This window comes from Puma concolor, chromosome B3 (assembly GCF_028749965.1).
Source record: "Puma concolor isolate L17-30 chromosome B3, mPumCon1.1.hap2, whole genome shotgun sequence".
NCBI lineage: Eukaryota > Metazoa > Chordata > Mammalia > Carnivora > Felidae > Puma > Puma concolor.
In genome coordinates, this window is record NC_141672.1 from 60,047,150 (window position 1) to 60,058,815 (window position 11,666).

At 39.6% G+C, this 11,666-nt stretch overlaps 1 pseudogene; it reads left to right on the top strand.

Moving 5' to 3' along the window:
- Positions 1-263: 263 nt before the first annotated feature.
- Positions 264-2,250, top strand: LOC112862323 (heterogeneous nuclear ribonucleoprotein A1 pseudogene; annotated as a pseudogene).
- Positions 2,251-11,666: the final 9,416 nt, after the last annotated feature.

Below are 11,666 nucleotides of genomic sequence, written 5' to 3' on the forward strand. Positions count from 1 at the left end.
TAAAAAACATAAGATGGTTCATCACTGAATAGGGAAAACTAATAAAATGAGAAAAGGAGAACAGTTGCTAACAAATTGTGATCGTTACCTTGCCTTTTGAAAAAAAAAAAAAAAATCACCCTACCTAACAACAGAAACGTCTCTCACTGAACTAAAGCAATGCAATGGTTTAGAAAACATTCACTTATCTGTGATTGAAGCTTCAAGTCAAAGCATATATGGAAAGACATCTGGGAAATATTTTCCATCGTAGCCTCCCTGGGATGAATCACACGTGGTGTCCTTTAGGATGCCTTCCTTCAAAGGTTCAACAGATTCATGCTCCAAGGTTAACAGGTAAGACCTGTTTTGTTTCATTCACAATGATTTTTCTATTTCTCATCGAGTTCTTAACATACTTCACTAAGAAGCCTCCACTGGCACTCCAGGTCAGTGCTGCTATAGTTCAGATGGTCCAAATTAGATTAAAGGAATAAAAAAGTAAAAAAAAAAAAAGTAATACCTTCTAAATGCTGAAACAAAGTATCAACGTCTGGGGTTTGGTGTAAAAGTCATTTTTAAAAAACTATGTTCTAGGATACAGATGTGTATCTACATATATGCTGAACAAATACCAGTTGTTTACCACGGAGACATGGTTGTTTTTGTTGTTTTTTTTTTTTTTTTTTTTTTTTTGAAGAGTTTCATTGGAGGAATTCTTGTACTGTTCAGAAGTTTTGGATGACTAAATGCTGCCCCCAGTTTATTGGGGATGGATGTCTTACAAGCTCTCTCTACATTTGCCTTTTTTTTTTTTTTAGCTTATTCCATTTAATTTGCAGAGTGCTGACAAATAGACAATGAATCACAATTTCAGGAAGGCAAAGATGTAGAATGATATTCTAAATTAGATAATGTCCAAGCTTGGAAGGCTTATGCAGTAAAGAGTTTTATAGCCACAGGTGATTTTAGCACATGTTGAAATATTGAAGAGGAAATGTTTGTATTTAGCAGATACTTGGAGGAAAGTGAATAAGTGAATAATATAGATTTTTCAGACTTTTTAGGAATATGTTGCCGTACAGCCTATGTTGCACACTTTCAAAGTCTTTCTTTTCTCAAAATGCTCAAATTTGGCTTTCAAAGTTTTAAACACTATCAACACCAATATCTGACCCATTAGAATCTTGGCATCAGATGTTCCATCATCATAGTCTTGAAGTTCACTTTAAAAACTTTCTATGATTCGCTTTCTGCCCACGGACTGCTTTCTGCTGCAGAGTAAGCATTGTTAAAGTGTCTCCTCCCACTGCTGTCATGACTAAGAGTCTCCTAAAGAGTCTGAACAGTTGCAGAAGTTCTTCATTGGAGGTTTGAACTTTCAAACAATGAATGAGAGTCTGGGGGGGGGGGCATTTTGAGCAATGGGGAAGTCTTATGGATGATGTGGTAAAATGAGAGATCCAAACAGCAAGCGGCTCAGAGACTTTGGGTTGTGATGCGTGTCACTGCGGAGGAGATGGATGCAGCCATGAATGCAAGGCCACAGAAGGTGGGTGGAAGAGTTGTAGAACCAAAGAGGGCTGTCTCGAGAGAAGATTCTCAAAGACCTGGTGCCCACTTAACTGTGAAAAAGACTTTTGTTGGTGGCATTAGAGAAGACACTGAAGAACATCTAAGAGATGATTTTGAACAATATGAGAAAATTGAAGTAATTGAAATCATGACTGACTGAGGCAGTGTCAAAAAGAGAAGCTTTGCTTTTGTAACATTTGATGACCGTGACTCCATAGACAAGGCTGTCATTCAAAAATACCATACTGTAAATGGCTGCAACAGTGAAGTAAGGAGAGCTCTATCTAAGCAAGATATAGCCAGTGCTTCATCCAGCTGAAGAGGTCAAAGCGGTTCTAGAAACTTTGATGATGGGTCATGGAGGTGTTTTTGATGTGAATGACAACTTTGGTCATGGAGGAAACTTCAGTTTCGGTGGACAAAGTGGCTTTGGTGGCAGTAGGGATGACCATAATGGATTTGATGATGATGCAAGCAACTTTGGAGGTGGCAGAAGCCATAATAATTTTGGTAATCACAACAATCAAACTTCAAATTTTGGACCCATTGAAAGGAGGAAATTTTGGAGGGAGAAGCTCTGGTCCCTATGGTGGTGGAGGCCAATATTTTGCCAAACCACGAAACCAAGGTGGCTATGGCAGTTCCAGCAGCAGCAGTAGCTATGGCAGTAGCAGGTTTTTTTTTTTTTTCACTTAGTAAAATGTGTTTATTATTTTTTTTTCAATATATGAAATTTATTGTCAAATTGGTTTCCATACAACACCCAGTGCTCATCCCAAAAGGTGCCCTCCTCAATACCCATCACCCACCCACCCCTCCCTCCCACCCCCCATCATCTACATTTGCCTTTTTAACAGGAGGCTCATATAAGAAATTAAGTTATTATATGAAGAACAGAATATGAAAGGCCATTCAGGCTGCAAATGATGCCACTTTGGATTTGGGTTTGAATTGTGCTAGCTGTAGGACTTTAAACAAGTTACTTAACCTTTCCAGGCCTCAGTTCCTCATCTAAAACAAAAACTCCAGCGCACTTGGGTGGCTCAATTAAGCATTGGACCTCGGCTCAAGTCACAGTCTCATGGTTCATGAGTTTGACCCCCATATTCGGCTTGCTGCTGTCAGTGCAAGGAGTGGGTCTCCTCTCTCTCTCTCTCTCTCTGCCCTTCCCCCCACTCTCTCTCAAAAATAAACTTTAAAAAAAAAATACCAACTCCTTTTGTAAATTCCGAAGAGTAAGTGAGATAATCAAAGGAGAAGAGTGGTTGGCTCATAGAATACACTCAATAAATCTTAGCTACTATTATTGTTATCATTGTTAGTATTGTTACTTGGGAAAGGAAAAGAGAAGAAATTTTTCATGAAAATCAGATCTGCCAACCAGACAAAAGGTTCTTAAAGAGATATAAAAAATAGGCCAAAAAGTTTGAGGCCATTTCTTGTCCTTCAAGACAGCACAAACCTGAAAATTGTGTCCTTCTATTACAGTGTTTATCAAACTTTAATATGCAATAGAATCACCCCCATGATCTTGTTAAAAATGCAGGTTTTGATTCAGTAGGTTTGAATAGGGCTAAAGATGCTGTATTTCTTTTTTTTAATGTTTATTTCAGAGGCAGGGAGGAAAGGAGGCAGAAAGCGAACACGCAGCAAGCAGGGAAGGGGCAGAGAGAGAGGGAGACAGAGAATCCAAAGCGGGCTCCTCACTGTCAGCACAGAGCCTGACGTGAGGCTCAAGCTCACAAGCTGTGAGATCATGACTTGAGCCAAAGTTGGACACATGATCAACTGAGCCACCCAGGTGCCCCAAGATGCTATATTTTTTTTATTTCATTTTTCATTTTATATTTTTAATATGAGATTTATTGTCAAATTGGTTTCCATACAACACCCAGTGCTCATCCCAAAAGATATGCTCTTCAATACCCATCACTCACCATCTCCTCCCTCCCATTCCCCATCAACCCTCAGTTTGTTCTGTTTTTAAGAGTCTCTTATGCTTTGGCTCTCTCCCACTCTAACCGCTTTTTTTTTCCCTTCCCCTCCCCCATGGGTTTCTGTTAAGTTTCTCAGGATCCACATAAGAGTGAAAACATATGGTATCTGTCTTTCTCTGTATGGCTTATTTCACTTAGCATCACACTCTCCAGTCCCATCCACGTTGCTACAAAGGGCCATATTTCATTCTTTCTCATTGCCACGTAGTACTCCATTGTATATATAAACCACAATTTCTTTATCCATTCATCAGTTGATGGACATTTAGGCTCTTTCCATAATTTGGCTATTGTTGAGAGTGCTGCTATAAACATTGGGGTACACGTGCCCCTATGCATCAGTACTCCTGTATCCCTTGGGTAAATTCCTAGCAGTGCTACTGCTGGGTCATAGGGTAGGTCTACTTTTAATTTTTTGAGGAATCTCCACACTGTTTTCCAGAGCAGCTGCACCACTTTGCATTCCCACCAACAGTGCAAGAAGGTTCCTGTTTCTCCACATCCTCTCCAGCATCTATAGTCTCCTGATTTGTTCATTTTGGCCACTCTGACTGGCGTGAGGTGATAACTGAATGTGATTTTGATTTGTATTTCCCTGATGAGGAGCGACGTTGAGCATCTTTTCATGTGCCTGTTGGCCATCCGGATGTCTTCTTTAGAGAAGTGTCTATTCATGTTTTCTTCCCATTTCTTCACTGGATTATTTGTTTTTCGGGTGTGGAGTTTGGTGAGCTCTTTATAGATTTTGGATACTAGCCCTTTGTCCGGTATGTCATTTGCAAATATCTTTTCCCATTCCGTTGGTTGGTTGCCTTTTAGTTTTGTTGATTGTTTCCTTTATTGTGCAGAACATTTTTATCTTCATGAGGTCCCAATAGTTCATTTTTGCTTTTAATTCCCTTGCCTTTGGGGATGTGTCAAGTAAGAAATTGCTATGGCTGAGGTCAGAGAGGTCTTCTCCTGTTTTCTCCTCTAGGGTTTTGATGGTTTCCTGTCTCACATTCAGGTCCTTTATCCATTTTCAGTTTATTTTTGTGAATGGTGTGAGAAAGTGGTCTAGTTTCAACCTTCTGCATGTTGCTGTCCAGTTCTCCCCGCACCATTTGTTAAAGAGACTGTCTTTTTTCCATTGGATATTCTTTCCTGCTTTGTCAAAGATGAGTTGGCCATACGTTTGTGGGTCCAGTTCTGGGGTTTCTATTCGGTTCCATTGGTCTATGTGTCTGTTTTTGTGCCAATACCATGCTGTCTTGATGATGACAGCTTTGTAGTAGAGGCTAAAGTCTGGGATTGTGATGCCTCCTGCTTTGGTCTTCTTCTTCAAAATTACTTTGGCTATTCGGGGTCTTTTGTGGTTCCATACAAATTTTAGGATTGCTTGTTCTAGCTTCGAGAAGAATGCTGGTGCAATTTTGATTGGGATTGCATTGAATGTGTAGATAGCTTTGGGTAGTATTGACATTTTGACAATATTTATTCTTCCAATCCATGAGCACGGAAGGTTTTTCCATTTCTTTATACAAGATGCTATGTTTCTAATGAGCTCCTGGGTGATGCCAATACTGCCAGATCATACTTAGACCAATAATGAAAGTTAAGGCAAGTTCTCTCCTCTCTCCTTTGCATACCATCATGTCTCCAGTAGATGATGATGACACTCGAATCCAAGTCTCATCGCTAGACTGGAAGATCTTCAATGTGTATCTGAGTGGACCAAAACTTCAGTTTTCTTGTATACCCTTCTTAAATACCATGTTGTGATCAAGAACTACTCAAAATGTTTCTCCCTTACCCCATTAAAAATGTGTCCTGAAGTTTCCACATTAAACCATTAGACTGTATTTCCTCCTAAAGGACCTATTTTCCAAAATAACTTATAGCACAGAAAGTAGCTAGTAATCTTAAACAAAATTGGGTGTTTGGTTTCTAGTTAAAAGGCACAGCTATTTCCCAAATCCTTACCTACTGCTCTAAACCTAAACACAAATAATTAACCTGCCAGCTTTTCCTGGATTTTACCAAAAAATATAAAACAGCATTTTACAATGTGACAATGTACACATGTACACTGTACAACAGGTAGACATTGACATAACCTATTAATAACATTTAATATACAAATAGAAATGGTTTACTTATTGAGAGAGAGGGTATAGCTTAGTAGTTAAGATTATGAACTCTGGAGCAAGGCTGCCTGGATTCAAGTTTTGAATACACAACTTAGTTTGAGTATTTATAGACCACTACCACAAAATGCCAGCCAGTGACTTATAAGCAACATAAATTTATTTCTCACAATTGAGAAAAAAATGATTTTCATGGCTGAAAGTCATGATGAGTGGGCCAGCACGGTCAGGTAAGAGCCCTCTTCCAGGCTACCAAATTCTCCTTATAACCCCACATGCCCTTTGGGGGCAAGGAAGTTCTGTGGGGTCTCCTTTATAAAAGCACTAATCCCAGGAATGAGGACTCCACCCTCATTACTTAATCATCTCCCAAAGTCCCCACCTACTAATACCATCATCTTAGGTGGTTAGGATTTCAACATACAACCTTTTTTGGGAGGGGGAAAACCAAGAGGGGAGAGGACACAAATTTTCAGACCATACATAGCAACTACTCATTATATCTATGACAATGACAAAGCTACCGCACTTCTGTGCCTCAGTTTCCCCAACTATAAACTGAAGACAGTAATAGTACCTAACTCAGAGTTATAAGGATTAAAGTCAATGAGTTAATATGTATCGAGTGCACACTATACTACCTAATAGTAAGTGCTGAGTGTGTTAAGTAATGTTTCTAAAATTGTGACAGCATTTTAATACACAGTGAAGTTTAATAGAATATAAACCTACATCAGTTAATATCTTACTCATTGCAAACTCGATAGTTTTCTATCCTAAAACTTTTCTTCTAGCTTTTCTAGGGTCCCAACAGCTTACTTTCTTGTATTTTCCCTTAGCTTCCAGACTTCCATGTTAAAATTCTTTTGAATTTAAAACCTCAGTTCATACAGCCTCATCAAGGCAAAGATTTCATTAAAAAGAAGACAGAAATTACTCACTATTCCAGGTTCCTAATGATACCAAATATAGTCATGGGCTTTAACTGTGCTCATAACCAAACATTTAAGAGCTTAAAGCAGAAGGAGGCATTTTATAAATGCATAGTAATTCTTCAAAAGTTCAGGTGTATCACCAGAAAAATCTCCAGACTGGAGCTCCACAGAAAGAAATATCAAGTTATTCAAGCTTGATTATTTGTTTTTGTCCTCCCCAAACTCATGAAAGATTATTGCCCTTCAACATGTCATTGTATAGTCACCTTCCTTTTTAGGCTGAAACCTTTGGGAGTTCTAGAGACCCTAGTAAAGACAGAACCATTTTGCTTTGCCTACATTTAGGCAACTGTACTAATGTGTATCCTGTACATTCCTATGAAATTATAGAAGACTGTAAACATCTATAAAAGCTGTACATCTTGGCTACATTGGGAAAGAAGACCTCCCATTAAAAAGGTTCATGAGGGGCGCCTGGGTGGCGCAGTCGGTTAAGCGTCCGACTTCAGCCAGGTCACGATCTCGCGGTCCGTGAGTTCGAGCCCCGCGTCGGGCTCTGGGCTGATGGCTCAGAGCCTGGAGCCTGTTTCCGATTCTGTGTCTCCCTCTCTCTCTGCCCCTCGCCCGTTCATGCTCTGTCTCTCTCTGTCCCAAAAATAAATAAACGTTGAAAAAAAAAAATTAAAAAAAAAAATGTTCATGATCCTCTTCATGTTTTAATCCTCCATTCTCATCAACGACAAAACTCATACTATGGCAAATAGGAGGGACATTACCATGAGAAAGAATACTAAGAAACAATACCCTTCCTTCCATGACATTCAGGCCTTGGAAGACCTGCTTGCCTTCTTGCTTCCAGGATCTTGTAGCATCTAGCACTCATGCATGAACAAAGAACAGTGTCCAGGTAGACGAAAGCTTTACTTGACATCTTGAAACCAACAATATTATTTCTCTGATTTCTGCCAAAAGACAACATGTCAGAATATGGGAAAGATAGAGACTACATATTTTAAGAAAGAAGAAAACAGTTTCCCTTATAAACCCATATGAAAATGAAGGAATGAGAATTACAGTAGTCTAATCTGTAAGACCAAAAAAATTCTACTCCAGCCATATTTGACTTCAGACAACTTGATGTTTAAGAAATCGACTCTGTGTCAACACTCAATTTTTTTTTAATGAGCTAACTTAAGCCCCACTAACCATGTACCCAGTTTTTGTTTGTTAGAAGTTCTTACTTTTTCTTATGTGCTTTCAGTTTCCTTTATGTTGAAACCCACAAAATTACTCTAAGAAATTAAAGAATCTTTGTTTTGTGTGTTTTGTTCAGGGATAAATAAATCCCAAGTGCCTAGAGCATTGCCTGGCTCTACCAGTGAATGAATCCTATTTCCGTGAGTGAAAGTACACTGATGTGCTTATAAATATTCAAGAGTTTGGAGGTAAAGCACATGGCATATTACAAACACAAGGATGAGACAGTATTCTCTCAACTTTCGGAAAAATTATCCTACAAGTGGCTCCAGGGCACACAGGTGAGGTGATAAATAAAGAAAATTATTTGTTTATTTATTTAATTACTGATAACAGGTATTATAGTCTATGGTTCACCTCACCTTCCCTCCTGAAATGCTGGTTAATATGTTGTAGCATATGAGTTCTGGAATCACAGGTGGTTTGAATTCTGGCTTTACTACTCACTATGTGATCTTAAGCAAAACAATTACCTTTAAGAGCCAATTTTCTTATTTGTGGTATAGAGATAATGGTAGTTTCTGTCTTCTAGGACTATCAACAAGAATTCTACTAAATATATACAGACAGAGCTCCTAGTACCTACACATAAAAAACACTAAACATATATTTGCTGTAATTAATAATAGCTCCCCAGAAGCTACATTAGATGGACCCAAATATTTAACTGGGGTCTCTCTATACTTGGACACAAAAATGGGGAAAACGAAAAGATTCCATCTTTTGAGGTATTATCGAATTATAATTACCTTTAAAATAAAGCTACTTCTTCAACATGCACAACCAAACATAACCAAATAGAGCACATAAACACCACTATTCCCTGGTGCACAAGCATAAAGATTTTATAGGTGAAATTTTCCCACACATAAAACAACAGTTTAGACACAGTACAGTCAACATAACATTCATTACACAACACTGGCAACTTTGACTGGTCTCATAAAATCTGTGCCTGTGTGGATTATCAATTGTATTATCTTCAAGGTTTTATACTTGGCATGTCTCACAATCTTATTTCTAGGAGATTCTCTGCCATACCTTGGATCTTTTCATAGCTGTTAACCAGTAATTTGTCTTTAACTTAAATTCAAATAATCAACTGCCACCATTTCTGTCATTTCAGTATTTTAGCCTACGTTCTTTATTCAGGTCTATAATGATATCAAATACAGAAACTGTGATATAACTACCTTTATTTATTTTTTTTTTTTTCAACATTTATTTATTTTTGGGACAGAGAGAGACAGAGCATGAACGGGCGAGGGGCAGAGAGAGAGGGAGACACAGAATCGGAAACAGGCTCCAGGCTCTGAGCCATCAGCCCAGAGCCTGACGCGGGGCTCGAACTCACGGACCGCGAGATCGTGACCTGGCTGAAGTCGGACGCTTAACCGACTGCGCCACCCAGGCGCCCCGATATAACTACCTTTAAACAGGACTTATTCTTGGGATAGTGTCTGTTAATTTACTAGACTAAATAAACCCTGAACCCTACTTCTGCATGGCTAACCCTCCTCAGCCTATTTCTAACTTCCCTCAAAAACCTCTCACTGGATACACTTAGACTCTCTGTGTACCCCATCTCCCCCTGGCCCCAGAAGGACTACTGCTTCTACTGCTTCTTATGAGGAACTATTTTTTTTTCTTTTTTAAATTTATTTATTTTGAGAGAGACAGAGCGAATGAGTGCGCATGAGCAGGGCAGGGGCAGAGAGAGAATCCTAAGCACACCTTGCACTCTCAGCATGGAGCCCAATGCAGACTCAAACTCAGACAGGAGATCATGACTTGATTCAATTCTCAACTAAAATCAGGAGTTGGCAGCTTAACCAATTGAGCCACTTAGGCACCCTGAGGCATTTTCATTTACCACAAACTAAACAGAGACTTTGTGTTCACTGCCTCATTTATGGTGGAAAGAGAATATATGTTATTTGGCTAAGGGTAACATTATCAATAAATACTGAAGCTGGAATTTTAGACTAATAGATTCCAAAGACCATATTTTATTAGATTAAGACAATATTCTAAAACTTCTACCCAAGTATCTAATCCTGTATAGTTAAAAACTGTAAGTCAATATTTTACTCACTTACAGAATTTACATGGTTTTTAGAACCAGTCTGATTAAATGATTTACATTCTTTATTTGCAGGAGAAAGGCAGTGTTCAATTCTGCAATTTCCTGCTATTGGTTTTTCCCCCAGCATTTCAACAAAATGCTATTTATTCAACTTGAATACGTAAAATTGATATCCTTTACACAGCAACCTTGAGTATCATTATTTGTTTTGCAACGTTATGTAACAGAATTGTAAGATGCCATTCAATGTAACACATATGAATGGAAACAAATTTAGAATAAAATAAAATAAAACTCAGCTTAAACACTGGAATTCATCAATAGTACTACTGATTAAAGAACTAATTTTCACTGCAGTTTTTCACGGTTTTCACTCTTTCCCTTAATACAGTTGACCTTTCAACAGGTGTGAATTGTATGTGTCCATTTATACACTTTTTATAAATATAGAAAAGTACTGTGAATGTATTTTCTCCGCACTTTTTCTCTAGCTTATTTTAAGAATACAGCATATAATGCATAAAAGTCCACAAAATACATATTAATAAACTGTTATCAGTAAGGCTTCCAACCAATACTCAGTTATTCAATTTGGGAGGTGAGGGGTCAAAAATTATACATGGATTTTCAACTGTGCAGGAGGTCAGTGCCACAGCCACCCCCCCCCCACATCATTCAAGGGTCAATTGTATTTCTTATATTCTACAGTAGCAATTCTAAATATCTGGGATGATGATGAAATCTAAATATCAGAGGAAGGCTATAGACATTCCCTTTAAAAATACACAAAACAGGGGCGCCTGGGTGGCGCAGTCGGTTAAGCGTCCGACTTCAGCCAGGTCACGATCTCGCGGTCCGTGAGTCTGAGCCCCGCGTCGGGCTCTGGGCTGATGGCTCAGAGCCTGGAGCCTGTTTCCGATTCTGTGTCTCCCTCTCTCTCTGCCCCTCCCCCGTTCATGCTCTGTCTCTGTCCCAAAAATAAATAAACGTTGGGGAAAAAAAAAAAATTAAAAAAAAAAAATACACAAAACAGGGGCGCCTGGGTGGCACATTCGGTTAAGCGTCCGACTTCAGCCAGGTCACGATCTCGCGGTCCGTGAGTTCGAGCCCCGCGTCAGGCTCTGGGCTGATGGCTCAGAGCCTGGAGCCTGTTTCCGATACTGTGTCTCCCTCTCTCTCTGCCCCTCCCCCGTTCATGCTCTGTCTCTGTCCCAAAAATAAATAAACGTTGGGGAAAAAAAAAAATTAAAAAAAAAAAAATACACAAAACAGGGGCGCCTGGGTGGCGCAGTCGGTTAAGCGTCCGACTTCAGCCAGGTCACGATCTCGCAGTCCGTGAGTTCCAGCCCCGCGTCAGGCTCTGGGCTGATGGCTCAGAGCCTGGAGCCTGTTTCCGATTCTGTGTCTCCCTCTCTCTCTGCCCCTCCCCCGTTCATGCTCTGTCTCTCTCGGTCCCAAAAATAAACGTTAAAAAAAAAAATTTTTTTTAAATACACAAAACAGAGAGAGAGGGAAGATGGTGGCGTAGGAGGACGCTGGGCTCACCGCGCGTCCTGCTGATCACTTAGATTCCACCTACACCTGCCTAAATAACCCAGAAAACCGCCAGAGGATTAGCAGAATGGAGTCGCCGGAGCCAAGCGCAGACGAGAGGCCCACGGAAGAGGGTAGGAAGGGCAGCGAGGCGGTGCGTGCTCCACGGACTGGCGGG